Genomic DNA, 14248 nt, shown 5'->3' with positions numbered 1-14248 from the left:
AATTTTGTTTATTTTTTTTTTGGCTGTGTTGGGTCTTTGTTGTTGCGTGCAGGCTTTCTCTAGTTGTGAGTGAGTGCTACTCTTCGTTGCGGTGCACGGACTTCTCATTGCTGTGGCTTCTCTTGTTGCAGAGCATGGGCTGTAGGTGCACGGGCTTCAGTAGTTGTGGCATGTGGGCTTCAGTAGTTGTGGCACACGGGCTCAGTAGTTGTGGCTCATGGGCTCTAGAGCTCAGGCTCAGTAGTTGTGGCACACAGGCTTAGTTGCTCCGTGGCATGTGGGATCTTCCTGGACCAGGGATTGAACCTGCGTCCCCTGCATTGGCAGGTGGATTCTTAACCACTGCACCGCCAGGGAAGTCCCTGATAAAGTTCTCTTTTATCTAGATGGATTTTTTGGTACGCCTCATTGTTCTGGCACCATTTTTAAAAAGATTATCCTTTCTCGCTCTGTTGTCAAAGAGCAGTTGACTATATGTATGGGGCTCTATTTCTGGGCTTTTATTCTGCCCCGTTTATCTGTATGTTTTTCACCAGTTCCATAGTGTGATTGTGGTAGCCTTATAGTGAAGCCTTCAAGTGAGGATAGGGTGTACTCAGGAGCTCCTCCAGCGTCTGCATGTAAGACTGCAGCCTCTCTGGAGCTGTAGTAAATTGCGATACTGGCGCTTCTATGGGGTGTGTGTCTGTGGTACTGCAGACCCTAGTGCATAGTTTATCATCTTTGTTCTCGGAGACCCCCAGTCTGGCACCCCATTCTTGTCAGTATTTGGATACATCAAGATAGAAACCGCTCCCTGGGCAGCCCTTCTAAAATTCTGACATTGGGCATACATTCTATACCTTTCCCTTACCAGGCAGAACACAGGAGTTGGGGGTTTCCTCCCAGGGGAGAGAGAGGTTCTGGTGCAAGAGCGTGGACAGTGTAATGAATTTTCTTAGCGGGCTTTGATGTTGTTGGCTTCACCCTTGCCTTTGTTGCAGGAGCCTTTTCACTGTTCTCTGGATTCCTCAGAGAGGCATTTGGTCTGTTTGTTAATGTTAAGTCTCCGTGGTGGCAGGCAGACCCAGGGCGGGCTTCCCGTCCTGCCATCTTGCTGACATCACTCCTTTCCTTCACGTCTGAAGGATAATTTTGCAGGGTACAGGATTCTAGGTTGGTGGGGATTTTTTTCCCCTCAAAACATTAAATATTTTACTTCACTCTCTTCTTGCTTGCCTGGTTTCTGAGGAGAGTCAGGTGTAATTCTTATCTTTGTTCCTGTAAAGGTAAGGTGTTTTTTTCCCTCTGGCTTCTTTCAAGAAAAATTTTTTTTTTTATTTTTGATTTTCTACAGTTTAAACACGATGTGCTTAGGTTTTGTGTTTTTTGGCGTTTTCCTGCTTGGTGCTCTCTCATCTTCCTGGATTTGTGGTTTTTGGTCCTACATTAACGGGGAAATTCTCGATCATTTCTTCCAATATTGCTTCTGTTCCTTTCTCTCTTTCTTCTCCTTCTGCTATTCCCATTACACACATGCTACACCTTTCTTTTTTAGTTGTTATACAGTTCTTGGGTATATTGGGTTTTGTGTTGTTCCACTCTTTGGCTTTCCACTTTTGGAGGTTTCTATTGACATATCTTCAAGCTCAGCGATTCTTTACTCAGCTGTGTCCAGTCTACTAATGAGCCCATCAAAGGCATGTTTCGTTTCTGTTTGTTTTTGATCTGTAGCATTTCTTTTTAATTCTTTCTTAGATTTTCCATCTCTGTTTACATTACCTACATCTGTTCTCGCATACTGTCTGCTTTATTCATTCAAGTCCTTATCGTATTAATCAGAGTTGTTTTAAATTTATGATCTGATAATCCTGACCTGTCTGCCAAGTATGAGGTTGGTTCTGATGCTCTTTCTCTTCAAACTGTTGATTTTTGCCTTTTAGTATCCCTTGTAATTTTTTGTTGGACAAGTGGGACATGGTATTCTGAGTGAAAGGAATTCCATTAAGTAGGCTATTGGTGGTGTGGTGGTGAGATGTGGGGGACAGGAAGCATTCTATAATCCTATGAGTAGGTCTCAATCTTTTTGTGAGCCTGTCGGCTTTGGGCTGTGAACTTCACAAGTGCCTTTTGGTTTTTTCCCAGCCTGTAGTGTGAGCTGATGGCTGGAGAGGTTGGAGTTGGGTTTTTCCCTTCCTCCATGTTGGTTAGACTCTGGTAAAAACCCTAATAGGTTACGACAGTTTATCCTTGAGGGCAGGCTTGTTAAGAACAGAATGCCCTGGCATAGTTTAAAGTGGCTGCTTTTCCCCTCCCCTTCCAGAAGCCCAAGGGGATTTTTCTCCACCATTCACTGTGGGAACCTGGTAGAGCACCACAAGATAAAACCCACAAAGAATGTTCAGCCTCTGCTGGAGTTTTAAACTCTCAGACGTGTACACACTGAGCCTCTAGCAGTTCATCAATTACAGCTCAGTTTTCCTACCCTGGTACTGGTTCCTGTGGAAGTTTCTGCTCAGGGGTTTCTGCTATGATAAGTTGTGATTCTCTGTATCTACCTGTCCGTATATCTCCAGTGTGGGGGGCAGCAGTTTGCACTGTGAGTTCATTTCTCTGATGGATCTAAGAAGCATTAGTGATTTTTCAGTTTGCTCGGTTTTTTACTTGTTATGGCAGAATCATGACTTCTGCTTCTTACGTGCAAGACCAGAAAACTTCCCCTAGAGTTTTAAACTCTCAAACTCATCTACACTGAGCCTCCAGCAGTTTATCAGTTACAGTTTATGATTTTCTACCTGGCGCTGTTTTCCACAGTCTTTTGCTCCTGGGCTTCTGCTCTAGTAGGTTGTGATTCTCTCTATCTGCTAATCTGTCTGTCCAGTTCGGGGGGAGGCAGTTTTCTCTGTGACCTTAGTCTTTCAATAGACCTAAAAAGAGTTGTTGATTTTCAGGGTTTTTTAGCTTTTTCCTTGTTGTGAGCTTTTTCCAAGATCCTTATGTGCCACACCAGAAACTGGAAGTCTCCCCTTTGCCCTTCTCGTTCCACTACTACTTCTGCTGCATACCACCTTGGTTGTAGACGTTTTTCTAGATGATTTATTTACTTAGGAGTGAAACAAACAGCTGAGTCATAGAGTATGTATATCATCGTATTTACTGCATATGCCAAGTTAATCTCCAAAGTGTTTATACCAACTTGCCATCCTACAAGAGGTAAATGAGAATTTCTGCTACTTTGCACATTTCCAGGTCAGTCCAGTATTGTTAGAAAGGTTTAGGCCTGATGAGATCTACCTGTCTTTTCATGAGGTCTTCATTTAGTTTAGTGCCAGCAAAATTATTTGTTAATAGTATTTCTGATATATAAAGCTGCTTTTAAGAAATACTTTTTAAGTATTCAAGTATTAATACTTTAAAGTATTTTAAGAAATACTGCCCTTAAGTAACGTATACCTTAACTTGTATGATAAATTCCAGATTTAAATATCTGTTCATGCATTCAATAAATATATACTGGGCACTTGCTGTGCTCTGGACACACTGTTCTACCTAAACATTGGGGATGCAGTAGTGAGTATAAGTCAAAAAGGAACCGTCATTCCAAGTTTTAACAAACGATCTCACACTGGTTTCTTTAACTATTGAATTAATAATTTAGAAAACTTTTTGACTTAATGCATCTTTTTGTGAATTCCTAATACATAAATGAGTTGAGTCTCACATTTTAAAATTATTTATTAGTCTACATCTTGAAGATATTTTTCTTTGCATAGGTTGTATTATTTTTTAACTTTTAAGAAACATTCATATCTAGCATGGCACTTACTTAGTAGGAATTCAGATATTTGTTACTTGCTCCAAATTATAATTAAGTCACAAACCATTTAAATTTAGTTATCCTAGTAAACTTCCCAGCAGCTGGTAGAGTTCTAAACCTTTGCTCATATGCTCTCCTTTGTATCCACTGACAGTAGTTTTCAATTTGCACAAAAGATTTGACAGTGTAAAACTTTGTTCTCAGCATACCTACGATCATTTCATTGTAAGCCAAATTATGAAAAATTCAGAACCAATCACTGGATGAATTTTTTTGAAGTGGCAGACTAAACACATTTTGATAGTTGTTATTGTCTGTGAAAAAGTCGAACTATTTTGTCATAATTATGAAAAGGATAAAATCGATGGTTTCCACATGAACACAGCATTGGATGCCATTTACATTTTTTTAAAAAGTTAATCCTGGGCTTCCCTGGTGGCACAGTGGTTGAGAGTCCGCCTGCCGGTGCAGGGGACGCGGGTTCGTGCCCTGGTCCGGGAGGATCCCACATGCCGCGGACCGGCTGGGCCCGTGAGCCATGGCCGCTGAGCCTGTGCGTCCAGAGCCTGTGCTCGGCAACGGGAGAGGCCACAACAGTGAGAGGCCCGCGTACCGCAAAAAAAAAAAAAGTTAATCCTTTGCCAAAAGGCTTATTAACCTTGAATTTTTTTTCTTAGTCCAGATGCTTGGCGCTACACAGTTTGAAAGTATGAAAAGCCTGTCAAGTTCATCACTGTCAAAGGATAATGATAGTGTTGAAAACTGATGTTCTCTATGCCTTTTCAAGTATAAAGACTGAAATAATCCAGTTTATCCAAAAGAAATCCCACCCACTTTTTCTTACTTGCGGGAAGTTATCTCACCAAGAACTCTCAATCCAGGCTGCAGCATACGGTTGTACAGGTTGTACGTTGCACAACTCTGGGAGGTTTTCATTCATTCTTCGTTATCAGAGATTTTTATATTTCTGATAACAATTATTTGGGGGGCAAAGAGCAGTAAAGTACCTTGAGGAAGTGTTGCTTTTTTTCTGATTTGCTTCAGGGTGTCATTGAGCCAGTAGAATTTTTGGTGTGAACAGAGAATGATTGATGTAGTGCTGTAGCCATCTTAACAGTCTGCTATGCTATCACCCAAATCCCAAATGCAGACACATTTACAGGACAAATTGATCCATTTCTTTAACAAATAAGGTGTACAAAGAGGGCAGGGCAGTTTTAGATTAAAAGAGACTTACAAGTCATCAGCCAGATGCAATGTTTGGACCCTGTTTGGATCCTAGTTTGAATAAATTATCTGCAAAAGGACAGTTTTAAGACAACTGAGGACATTTGAATATGCCTTGGGTATTGGATGATATTAAGAAATTACTGTTCATTTTGTTTGGTGTGTAATAGTATTGTGATTACAAATTCTAAAAATCCTTTTAGAGGTATATACTAAAGTATGTGTTGGTAAAATGATATGTCTCAGAATTTGCTTTAAATATTGATACTTCAGGGAAAAAAGCAGAGGAAGTTATCAGATCTAACAAAAATGGTAGAATACTGAAAACTGTTGAAATTCAGTGATGGTACATGAGGTGGTATAATGGTATATATCATTATAGTTTTCTGTATGTTTGAAACTTTTCTAATTTAAAAAAAGGAAAGAAAGAAAGAAACAAACTCTTCTCACTGGATCTTATGTCCAAAGGGAAATCCAGTGGAAATCAGTGAGGAATGTTAATTATTTTACCTCTTCTCCTGGTAGAAATCATTCCATTTTAGGAATTACAGACAGCTCTAAAACTCCACTAGAATCACAAGTCATTTCCTTTCCTATAGCTGGTTCCTAGGCTTCCTTCTACCCCAGGTAAACTTTAGCAATTTGTATCAAAGCTATACTAGTTGGAGGGGTGGGTTTATGTAAGTAATGTAAATAGTTCTTATGAACCCCATAGCAGTGAGGAAGTTAGCAGTTAACTTTTAGAGGATCAGCAAAATGATACAGTGGAAAGAATACAGGATATGGAACCAAAAGACCTGGTTCTATTAGTGATTAAATGTGTGACTTGAGCACTTAACCCACCTCTCTGATAATACCTGCTGAAAGTACCTCACTAAGATATGAGAAGAAATTAATGCAAAATCATTTCTTTTCAAATACAAATTATTATGGACCCAAACTAAGCAAGTTTAGTCTCATGCTAGCCATAAAACTGCATAGATTTTACTATGCAGTTTCACCAGCCAGCTTAGATGTTCAGGATGCCTTAACTTCTGAAGAAAAAGAAATCTGAAGTTGTTATGTAAGTGTCTCTTTTGTGTCCTACTGGATTATTTCTTACAGTTACTCTGAATTATACTTTTTCTAACTGTAAAATTACATTTTTTTAATACTCCCTGTTATGGGAAATGTTTTCACATATATTGCCTCATTTGGCTTCTTTATTCATGACCTATTGTATGACTTTTTATTTAAAGATGTTTTCTCCCAAATGGTATTATATTAGCAAATTTCCATAGGCTGATCATCCTCTAAGACTTATTTTACTAATTTAGAAATGTTTATTAAATGGCTTCATGGTGGTTACGCTCTGAAAGAAGCAGTAAAGAATTGTTTTATAAAGTTAGGTTACAGTCTCTGCCCTCAAAAAAAAGGCACGTCGTGGTTCAGACAGTCTCAACTCTTTTGTGGTTCAGACAGTCTCAGCTTTTTTCTGCCTCCCTGGAACTGACACGCGCAACTCCCTGCCCTCAGTGACCCCTCCTCTTCGGCGCCGTGTTTCCAACCCCGGATGCCTGTGGGTATAGTGTAGGCACTCAGGAGCGCTGCCACAGTCAGTCACCAGTCTTCTCAGTCCTCTTCTTCTGTGAAGTAGGAATCTCCTTTGCTGCCGTTTACCCCTTGGGTCACTGCTTGCTTAAAATGATAGCACACGTTTGAGAGCTTTCTGTGTGTCAGGCACAGATCTATGGGTTTTATCTCAGGTTATTATCTCCTTAGCCCTTGCCTTTTCCTAGTGGGCTATTTCCTGGCGGCTTGCATACCTTATCTCCCGCCTAGACCTTTCTCCTAAGCTCCAGTTCCACATATGCAGTTAACTAATAGACATCTCTGCCTGGGTAAAACAGTCTTCAGATTCAGTATGTCCAGAACTGCTTTTCCTTTAGCATTTCCGTCAACATGTATTTGACCAGCCATTGTGCTTGGCGTTAGAGAGAGCAGCTTACTGTCCATAATTATATACAGTAAGAGAACTTCTGTGGTTTATTCTGAGCCTCATTTATATGTAAGAATAGAGTCAGACTTACACTTTAGCACGGCCTAGGGACCTCATGGTCTGACCCCTGCTTCCACCCACAGCCTCACCCTCTGTTCGCTTCCTTGCATCTTACATTCTAGCCTGAGGAACTGCCTCCTGTTCCTCCACCCACATACTTCTGGGTAGCTTTTTTGGAGTTTTAATTCCCTTCCCTGCTTTGTTAACCTTGAAGTCCCAGCTCTTCCTCTAAGCTCTGCCTTAGTATATAGTCCGTGGTGTTTGCCAAGTAAATGTCAATGTGTATCTGTTACTGTAATGGACATTTTAGAAAACTTACAAAGAAATGTGACCCTCATTCTCAAGGAATTTTCAATCCAGTGGAGATAGGGCAAATGTAATTTATATATATTTCCATAGGAGGTATGACTTTCCATCACAAAACAGGTATCCCCCGCTTTTTGAAAGTTTGCTTAATGCCACTTTGCTTTTTTGAAAGACCGATGTTAGTACCTGTTTTTGCTAACTGCAAGAAATCCAAAGAGGATTTTTATTTAAGAAACGGTGAAAAGCAAAGCTAGTGTTCAGCCTTTGTTTTGCAACGAGCTGTGGTAGAAGGCAGCATGCACTCCGAGCGTTGAGAATGGCGCCCCCAGCCCCTTGCCCGGGAACTACACTCGGCATCAAGCCAGTGTGAACTGTCTCCGTGAGCATCTGTGCTTCGTCTCGGCTTATGTGCATCCGTTAGCAAAATGTGTCCTGAGGTAACTGCTTCTTTGTGCCATTTTGGCTTATGAAAGTTTTCATAGAAGTCTACTTTCACATAGCAGGGGAAACCTGTACTGTATTTCTTTTTTTTAAAAACATCTTTATTGGAGTATAAAATGGTGTGTTAGTTTCTGCTTTTTATAACAAAGTAAATCAGTTATACATATACATATGTTCCCATATCTCTTCCCTCGCGTCTCCCTCCCTCCCACCCTCCCTATCCCACCCCTCTAGGTGGTCATAAAGCACCCAGCTGATCTCCCTGTGCTATGTGGCTGCTTCCCACTAGCTATCTAATTTACATTTGATAGTGTATATATGTCCATGCCACTCTCTCACTTCGTCCCAGCTTACCCTTCCCCCTCCTTGTGTCCTCAAGTCCATGCTCTAGTAGGTCTGTGTCTTTATTCCCATCTTACCCCTAGTCTCTTCATGACATTTTTTTTCTTAGAGTCCACATATATGTGTTAACATATGGTATTTGTTTTTCTCCTTCTGACTTACTTCACTCTGTATGACAGACTCCAGGTCTGTCCACCTCACTACAAATAACTCAGTTTCATTTCTTTTTATGGCTGAGTAATATTCCATTGTATATATGTGCCACATCTTTATCCATTCATCTGTTGATGGACACTTAGGTTGCTTCCATGTCCTGGCTATTGTAAATAGAGCTGCAGTGAACATTGTGGTACATGACTCTTTTTGAATTATGGTTTTCTCAGGGTATATGCCCAGTAGTGGGATTGCTGGGTCATGTGGTAATTCTGTTTTTAGTTTTGTTGTTGTTGTTGCTTTTTGTTTTTTGTTTTTGGTTTTTTAAGGAACCTCCATGCTGTTCTCCATAGTGGCTGTATCAATTTACATTCCCACCAGCAGTGCAAGAGGGTTCCCTTTTCTCCACACCCTCTCCAGCGTTTATTATTTGTAGATTTTTTGATGATGGCCATTCTGACCAGCGTGAGATGATACCTCATTGTAGTTTTGATTTGCATGTCTCTAATGATGAATGATGTTGAGCATTCTTTCATGTGTTTGTTGGCAATCTGTATATCTTCTTTGGAGAAATGTCTATTTAGGTCTTCTGCCCATTTTTGGATTGGGTTGTTTTTTTGTTATTGAGCTGCAGGAGTTGCTTATAAATTTTGGAGATTAATCCTTTTTCCTGTATTTCTTGTATTACAATAAAGTGTGTGGTCCAGAAAGACTACTCCATCTTTGCAGAGGTATTACATTCTGACACACTGTAGTCTAAATAAACTGCACATATTGTTCAGACTATAATTAGTCTTCGGTAATAGTTACATTATTTCAGGATAAAGTATAGTCACAAAACACTAACCATCTCTTTAACCTTTAGAATTAACTTACCAATTCTTAGTTAAAAAAAAAAAAAAAAATCAGCAGCTTGTATATAGTTAATTTGCTCCCAGGCCCTCCTGCTCTTTTTACATGTCGTGTCTTAATAATGTCAAGCAGAACACTTAAAAGTTTTTAAACTTTTGTTAAATGAAAATAGCCATCACTTAAGATTACATGCATTATCTTTGATTCACCCCTTCTTTTATTACCCGTGTCTAGTCTCCAAATGCAATGAGTTGTTCTTTCAAAATGATTATTGGATCTAATCCTTTCTTTCCATTCTTGTGGTCACTTTATCACATTTATTACTTGATTTTGGGGAGTGCTAAACATCAGGTCAGTTTAACCGTCTCCAGGCTTACCTCTACATCACAGGCCCGGGTCCCTTCAGTACCTGATGAAGAATTTCTAAGATGTTGTTTTCATACATCAGTTATTCCAAGACCAGAGTCTGCATCTTGGTATTCAAAGCTTTTCACAATTTGGCTCCACCAAACTCATCCACCCTTACTTTCTACTGCTCTGTATTTCTAGCTTTGTGTAACTTTGATTTTGCCACGTTTATTTCCCCTTTGCAAAAGTCTTTCAACCGTTTACTTTCCCAATAGTGTCTTTTCCTCCTTAGTTTTTTTCTAAACTCAGTTTAAGAGTGGATCCTAGTTCTTCTCTAAGCACTCTTCTCCACTACCTGGTACAGCGAACTCTTCTTTTCTTGGATATCTTCTGATTATCAGTAGACACAGTATCGAATATTGCCACCGTGCGAACATTATACTCCTTATAGTACTTTGTCGTATATGGTCTTCTGTTGTCCTGAGAGTTGGCCAGAATATTCAACATCGAAGTAGGAAGACTGAGGCCAGCAGTCAGGATCTATATAGAATTATCTACATTATTAGCTCTTTGTACTTAGATCTGTCTGATTAGGTCCTCTGATTAGCAGTTGGAGGCAGAAGTCAGGATTTCCTGGGAATAACTTATGTAGTTATTCATACATTACTCCAACAAATATTTACTGAGTACTTTTACTGTGTGCTAGGCACTGTTCTGGGTGGTAGGGAAACAGCAGTAAATAAAACGGAAAAAGACCTCGTGCCTTTGTGGCGCTTTGGGGGGCAGACAGACAAGGAAAGCAGTGACGTCACACAGCAATAAGTGCAACGAGGAAAACAAACGATGCGTGACGGGGGAGGGGCAGGATGCTGTTTTAGATGAGACCGGGAAGACCGCCGCTCTGAGGAGGACACTGAACAGAGATCCAAATGAAGTGAGAGACTGAACAGCAGGGGGAGGGGGGACGGGCGAACGCTGCAGGCAGAGAAGGGAACCGCAGGTACAGAGGCCTGAGGGCAAGAGTGGGTTTGATTTATTCAGGGAACTGTAGTAAAAAGAGCACGTAACTAGAAGATAGGTAGTGGTCTAGAGGGAGAGTGGTTAGGGATGAGATCAGAGAGACACACGGGGAGCTAGGTCGTGCCATGGGAAGGACTTGTGATTTTATCGTGTCATGGCAAAACCTGGACGGGTTTTGAGCAGAAGAATGACATGCTAAGGTTACTGTGGAAACGGGTCCCTCACGCTGGCGAATGGAGAGCAGACCAGGGGTTGGCAGTGCAGCAGGGAGAGTCCATGCGGCAGGTTCCATGTGACAGGTAGATGCTTGTTAACTCCCCATCAGGAAGTGAACAAATGCTTTGCGGCATTTGTTATCCTGCTTATATTTATTGGGAGCCTGCTCTATACTGGGCACAGGATTAAATACTAGGGACATGATGGTGAGTAACACACGTAGTCCATGTCCTCATACACTAAGAATCTATAACCAGAGTTCAGTCCAACCAGTGGTAGTTGATATTTGTTCTTTGTTGAACTATTTCAAGGGAAAATGTTCTGTCTTTTTTTTTTTTTTTTTTTTTTTTTTTTGCGGTACGCGGGCCTCTCACCGTTGTGGCCTCTCCCGTTGCGGAGCACAGGCTCCGGACGCGCAGGCTCAGCGGCCACGGCTCACGGGCCCAGCCGCTCCGCGGCACGTGGGATCCTCCCGGACCGGGGCACGAACCCGCGTCCCCTGCATCGGCAGGCGGGCTCCCAACCACTGCGCCACCAGGGAAGCCCTGAATGTACTCTTAAAAAGCAAATCAGGAAAGGGAATATCCTCAGTTCCTCTAAAGGAATACTCTTTATAATGGCCCCAAAGCAGTAAAATGAGGTTCCGAGTTGGGTAGAAGTTACTGTTGCAGCTGTGGCTCCTGTGAGATCACTGTATTCCTGAGTTACCTGAAGATGAACTGTTTTATCATTTCATGCCCGAGGTCTGCACTGCAGTCTTGAGATGGACTGAAGGGGATTGAGAGAGTTGAGCCTTAGGTTGGTTTGTGTCGTGGCACTCTTGACCTTTATCATTTGTCTGTAGCTGTGACTTCTATAGAGAACTGTACCTTCAGTCTCCTAACTTCTCACTGAAGAAGTCAGTGTAATTTATATTAAATGAATTAATCGGTATTAGATTGGATTGGAATGGACATTGCACCCAACTAAAAAAATTGATACTTTATAAGCATATGACACACCTATTATTTAGTATAAAAGCAAACCATGCACCTTGCATAAATGATCTCATTTAGTTCTCAGAGCAGCACAATTAGAAAAGTATTGTCATGACCATTTTATAGAAAAAGAAAATGAGACTTAGAAATGTCAAGTAGGGACTTCCCTGGTGGTCCATTGGTTAAGACTCTGCGCTTGCAATGCAGGAGGTGCGGGTTCGATCACTGGTTTGGGAACTGAGATCCCATGCATGGGGCACGACCGAAAAAAAAAAAAAAAAAAGTAAATTACCTGAGGGTGCATAGCTAGATAAGTAGCCGGGCTCTTGACTCCAAACATTGGGCTTGCAAATACTACCCAATGCTGTCTTTCCTCTTTAGTCACTACCATTTCAAAATGAAATCAGTTGCCTCCTAGATTTAATCCTTACCATTCCCCTTCTCTAATCCTCCTCTCCACACCACCACCTGCACTTACCGTCTGCTCCTCAATTCACTATGTCAAAGAGAAAGAACATTTTTGAGAAAAAGCTAATTTCCTAAAGGTTCAGGTCTAACAGCAGTAGAGTCTGACAGACGTGGGCTGGGATTCTAGACCATCCATTTTATTGGCTGTGTGACCTAGTGCAAGTTACTTAACCCCTGCATACATCCCTTCACGTGTAAATGTGACTAAAAACTTACTTCATAAGGTGGGTGGGGAGATTTAAATCAATATGTGAAGTATGCTTATAACAGTGCCTGGCACATAGCAACAGCTCAACATTGCTACAGCTCAACAAATGGTAGCAATTATCATACAAAACAAAACCACCCCTTAAGTGACAATCATAAATAAAATATTAGTGCCATCAATATTTAGTCCATAAGTGCCATCAATATTTAGTCCATAAACATCTTTTATGATGAAAAAATAGAAGATTGCCAAAATCATGAAGCAGCTTAAAAGTATGTAACTTTATAAATATTACTCCTGAAATTCCTTCCCAGTAACCATAAATTTGAGCCAGTTGTATTTTTGTTTTAGAGTATTTCGGTTATCGTGAGACTTGAAAAAGTAAAAAGAAAGAGGTATATTTGTTATGCATTTTAGTGTACTCTAATGGTTTTGACGAAGTATGCATAGATGTTAGAAAGAAAAAAAAATCCCAATTAATTATTGCAGTTTTTCATAGTTGTAGACACAACTATGATTGAAAACATGAAGGGAAGTGTAGAATATTTCTGTGGGTACTCATCACTCCCAGTGAGTCACAGCACCAAACCGTGAAGTCCTAAAAGAATTCTTACAGGTTTAGAATATAGTGGAAATGTTAATGTTTATGTTAGGGGGATCTGTAACATTTTGGAAATATTTACCAACAAACCAAAAAGAATTTGGCATTTGGAAGTCTTTCATAGGCATAGTCTGTACTCAGACCCACAGAAATCAGCAACTTGAGGCGCTGGCACAAGTGAAATATCTGTAAAGGTTAGCTGGCACGCTTACTTACTCATTTACCGTCCTATGGGAACATGATCATCTTAAATCTTCCTGTCTTAGTGACCTCATCTTTGCAACTTGTTCAGAAATGTTTGTGCTGATTAACACTTACACGTTTTAAATACTGATTTAGCCATTTCTAGCACATATAAAATGGTAATAGCCTTCTAGTTATTTTCTTGCTTTTGAAGCCACCAACTTCCTTATACATTTCTTCATTACTCCTTATGGTCCTCAGAAATAGCTCTTCCATTGAAATTGTGGTTTCCTGAGTCTCCTGTACCAGCTAACGCATTTCTCCAAGTCTATAACCATAAGGACTGGTTACCACATTCCATGTTTCACAGCAGATGAAATCCTTATGTTTTCACTTAATAGTCCCCCAGCTAAGTATTTAAGGTAGTCTCTGTGGGAGCTGTCTCCCTACCCCATTAGGATGTGAAGGAGCCAGATCCCTGAGATGTAAATGATTAAAAAGTGGGTTTTATATTTGAAGTTTTAAGTTACCAGCTTTTTTCTTTTATAGCTTAATCATTGAGGTTTTCCAAGATAATATGTATAGAAGGAGAAAGACTTTTATTTCAGAGATTGAGATTACAGAAAAATGGGGCAATATTTAATTTTTATAATTTTTTTTTTTTTTTTTTTTTTGGTGGGCTTCTCACTGTTGCGGCCTCTCCCGTTGCGGAGCACAGGCTCCGGACGCGCAGGCCCAGCGGCCATGGCTCACGGGCTTAGTTGCTCCGCGGCACGTGGGACCTTCCCGGACCAGGGCACGAACCCGTGTCTCCTGCATCAGCAGGCGGATTCTCAACCACTGCGCCACCAGGGAAGCCCTAATTTTTATAATTTTTTATTGCTTAAATCTATCTGTGAAGACATGCCTAATTTTTATTACTGCATTTAACTGCCTTTAAGTTCCTTTGCTCAGGGGTTTAAAATAATCAAGAATAATTCTCAAGCAAATCTGGCTTACAAAATATTTTATCCTGTTGTCTTTTGTTCAGATTTCTTGGAACTGGTATGGAGGGGAAAACAAAAGATTCATT

At 40.6% G+C, this 14248-nt stretch overlaps 1 protein-coding gene across 4 annotated transcripts in view; it reads left to right on the top strand.

Annotated features, from left to right (window-relative positions):
* The window catches only part of RNF13 (ring finger protein 13), a 161916-nt gene that overhangs the window by 140360 nt on the left and 7308 nt on the right, over positions 1–14248 (top strand). The window lies entirely within an intron of this gene.

This window comes from Kogia breviceps, chromosome 5 (genome assembly GCF_026419965.1).
Source record: "Kogia breviceps isolate mKogBre1 chromosome 5, mKogBre1 haplotype 1, whole genome shotgun sequence".
NCBI lineage: Eukaryota > Metazoa > Chordata > Mammalia > Artiodactyla > Physeteridae > Kogia > Kogia breviceps.
Note: the sequence above shows the minus strand (reverse complement) of the source record. Positions and strands in the feature narration are given on the sequence as shown.